The 4,092-nt window shown below is 35.5% G+C and overlaps 1 long non-coding RNA gene across 1 annotated transcript; it reads right to left on the bottom strand.

The window, feature by feature from the left end:
• Window positions 1-653: 653 nt before the first annotated feature.
• On the bottom strand, window positions 654-3,629 carry LOC107471330 (uncharacterized). The gene is made up of 3 exons (XR_008004410.1): window positions 2,764-3,629; window positions 2,463-2,643; window positions 654-909 (listed from the first exon to the last, which is right to left on the bottom strand). It is a non-coding gene; the product is annotated as an uncharacterized LOC107471330 (long non-coding RNA).
• Between the last annotated feature and the right edge of the window lie 463 nt (window positions 3,630-4,092).

The raw sequence follows: 4,092 nt of genomic DNA, 5'->3' as shown, positions 1-4,092 counted from the left end.
GCCATCAAAAGAAAAATGAATAATTCTCTACCATTAGATGAAATTTCACACCATTAAAAATACTATTAATGGTTAATTGATAGCTACAACTCACAAAATATACTGTCCCCTAGCACTCCTTAATAATATGGATAATGCTAGGGAGACAAAGAAAACAGCCAGAACTTGCCTTATCTAACGTTCATTAATTGTCGCAACAATTAATGAATGCTAAATAAGGCAAGTTATGACTGTTTTTTGCTAATTTTCTCTAGTTAACAAACATTTTCGTAATATGCATTACTTATTATTTCTATTACGCCTATGATACCCTGTTAACTTTTTCATATGCATAAACCATCAACATTAAGTTGGCCAGACTTAACATCAGTAGTTATGCAATGGTAAACTAACAGCATTAATCAATAGACCGTCATGTGCATTAGCTCTAATTCTCGTTATCTGAACGAGACCTATTACATGACAGACACTCAGAGTATGCAATTAAAGCATAGTCGGCCCATTCCTCAGGTTCTACAGGAAGGACCGCTCTGATACCATAATGTAACACCGTCTCTATCAGAATGTCACGCTTCCGGCTGCGCCACTTTGATATCAAAAAGTATTACGATTACTTTATATACTTAATATTAAAATAGGAGCCTATGACCCGACACCATATCGCTGATTTTTTTAAAAACCGGAAACAAATATTTTACCTTAAGAAAAATAAAAAACAAACAGACATATTCATATACAAGACTTCTTACATAATAGCTTATAATGTAATTTACATATAAAACATACAACTCCTATCCCTCTTATAAAATTGTAATAACAAAGACGAGGGAAGAAAAATTATCTAATTAATACAATATCATATAAACCAAAATGCAGTATAACTCTTCATAATACTTCTTCATCCAGTTCCTAAAAAGATAAAGTTGTAGGGGGTGAGAACCTAACCACACGGTCTCACCACGGAGTTTTAGAATTGTCATAAGAAGATATTTAATAAGAAAACTGTTTTCAAACTCAGTGATTATCATTGCCTTATGAATCCTTTTTAAAAAACAATAGCTAATCGTTCAAAACCTTTTCAATGAAACAATGTTTAACCTTTCAGAAATCCAAAACCTTTCTTTTCTTATAAGAAAATCTCAATCAAAAACCAACCACGCAACCAATCAACACAATCATCAATTCAGCACCAAAGTTTATTCTCAATGTAGCACACCAGGACAAACACAGGCAAGACAGACACGGAAAGCACAGGTTTAGGTAGCAGTTACAGCAAATAGTTTAGGTAACAGTTAAGAACAGTTTAACAATTAGGCAAACCAAAATAAGTTCAAGCCCAAGCAAAGCATACAAATGCATATGATGCATGCCTGTCCTATGGCTGATGAGGCTCATCTGTTGGTTATCCAGTCCACCCGACAAGTCTGAAAAAACTTAGACTGTCCCTCGACGTGCGTCCCCAAGAGTCTATGTATAGTTTTTTCTCAAATAATCAATATTTCTCAATGGGAGTTACATTTCCGGGAATTTATATAGTGCCCGTTCACACTTATGTCGTAGGGTCAACAGAGTATCGAGTTTTCAACCTGGTACACGTGGTGGCAAGCCATGGTACTTTATCCAGGGAACCTCGTATCTCAGATAATTCAAATTCATAAGCCATATGAATAATTCAAAGATCATATCTCAACATTCTCAACATCATAATCATTCATCAATCCAAATCTCATTTCCAAATTCATTTCAAAACCATTCAAAGAAAATCCTCATCATCCTTCTTTCCATTTCGTTCATCAACAATCTCAATTCAAAACATAATTCTTTCTTTGATAAATAAATCAATCTTAAAACATATAATTGTTTAAAATCCAAATCTTTTTAAATAATTAATTCGAACAACACTTCCAATTTTATAAAATTTCGGCAGCATCTCCTTTAAAACTCGGACTCTGCCACCCTTTTTGGGTCCCAACAAAACCATTTCTCAAACTCCTTTCAACTCAATTTCAAAATCAGAACAATTTCAATATCTCAAACCATTTTCAATTTAAATCTATTTTTCAGCAAATCAAGCTCATTTTCACTTTCCAGATTCCAATTCATTTCCAACAAAGTCAACTAACATTTTCTCAAACTCTTTCCAACGATTTCAAACCCAAGTCATTCACAAATCTCAAATCATTTTCCGAAGTTAAAATAATTTTAATATCAAATCATTTTCCAATTCTCAAATTATACTTGGCAAATATTCGAATCAGATTTTCAAATTAATCTTTCATTCGTTATCTCAATACCAACTCAATATTCAGAACTAGCCACAATCAAGTAAGCAATCACATTTATTCAAGGCAATTCAGTTCAGTTCATAAGACTCCATAATCACCAAAAATATTTATTTACCTAAATATCAATTTATAACAATTCTTAAGAATAAAAATAAGTTTTAATGAAAACGCCCCTACCTCGGAAAGTCGAATCCGTGATAATTCCGTTTATTTTAAATTCGCAGCAACAGTGATAATTCCAATGAAACCAAGGATACCGCATCCATTGCAACAGCAACAACGTTAATTTTGCGGTGATGATGATGGTTGCAGCAGGACAAGAATTTTGAATCTAATATGATCAAGGGCAGAAACAGTCCTAAGAATCCAAGACAAAGCAAAAACTAAAATTGAATTAAAACAAGAATATGACAACTATAGCAATGACAAAATAGAACATGCAAATGGATTAGGCCCAAGGGAAAAATTTGACCAGTACCAAGATAATAGAATCAGAACCAGCAACAGCCCCGACGTTTGCTTCCAGCAGCGGTAACACCTTCACCAATGACTCCAATTGAGACAAACTCCAACAAACACAATATAGACAAGAACATCAGAGACAAATACAGGGTATTTTACAGAGCAATAAGGGTTCAGAGATGGTTGTTTTCATGGCTAGGGCTTAACTGACTCACCATTAATGATGGTAGCGACCGGCAGCGGCAGAGGAATGGTCTCTCCTCTGTGCGTCACTCTCTCTCTCCTCAGATCTCGCTTACTCTCTTTCTCCTCTGACTCTCACTCTTCCTCCAGCGACCTCTACGGTCATAGCAAACTAAAGGCAGCAGCAACAAAGCTCCAGCGGCGATGGAAGCAAGGCGGCGACACAGGCAACCATGCCTCCCTTCTCCGCGCGATCTGCTTGTCCTTTGACAACTCTCTTTTGCACGGGGTTCCTTGTCCACGGCCGCTCGGTAAAATGCGGACGAATGATAGCCATGCAGACTCGGGCTCCAGGAGGGGTGGCGCCACAAAGCATCTTGAAAAAATGGCGGCGACGCGAGATGGACGGAGGTAGGCGCGACGGCTCGGTCTCCTTCTTCTCCCCTGCGGTGCAACTCACTTCTCCCCCAGTCCTCTCTTCCTTTCCTTTCCTGTATTTCGTTTCCTCTTTCTTTTCTCTCTTGATTGCTGCTGTGTGTGGGTGTGTTTGTGTATATTGAGTGGGAGCTGTGGCGGTGGGTGGGTGGCGGTGAGGTGGTGGAGGTTAGGGTTTGTGGGTTTTAATTTAGGAATTAGGGTTTAATTTGGGGCAAAAGTGAAATTAGGGATTTTGAGTATATTAGAGTTTGGTAAATTTTAATAAAATTAAAGTATATTGTATAAATTTGAAATCTAATTTAATCTCTTAAAATTACTTTAAAAATACTACTTAATTATCAATTTACTAATAAGCTTTTAATCAAGTATTCTAATTTAAAATTAGAAATAATATAATTTATTTTCTATTTATAAAAATTAAAGTATTAAATTCTAAAATCTCAATTATTTAATTTACTAATCAGCCACAGCATTCTTTTTGTTTTCTTTTTCTTGCCATCATTACAATGGTCTTACCACTAGCTTCTTTTTCTTTCAGATGGTAGCTTAAAATTTTTTCCATAATTTTTGTGAAGTGACCGAAAGTAAGAAGAGAGATGAGAGAAAAGAGAGAAAACTTTTAATGGATTTGAATGAAGAAATCAAAATGAATTAATTCACTTCCCTTTTTTGCTTTAGTTACCGTGTAGCATCTATCTATTCTATTATATAAAAATCGGATTTC

Source organism: Arachis duranensis, chromosome 10 (genome assembly GCF_000817695.3).
Source record: "Arachis duranensis cultivar V14167 chromosome 10, aradu.V14167.gnm2.J7QH, whole genome shotgun sequence".
In the NCBI taxonomy this organism is placed as follows: Eukaryota; Viridiplantae; Streptophyta; class Magnoliopsida; order Fabales; family Fabaceae; genus Arachis; species Arachis duranensis.
This window is presented reverse-complemented; position numbering and strand designations above follow the sequence as displayed.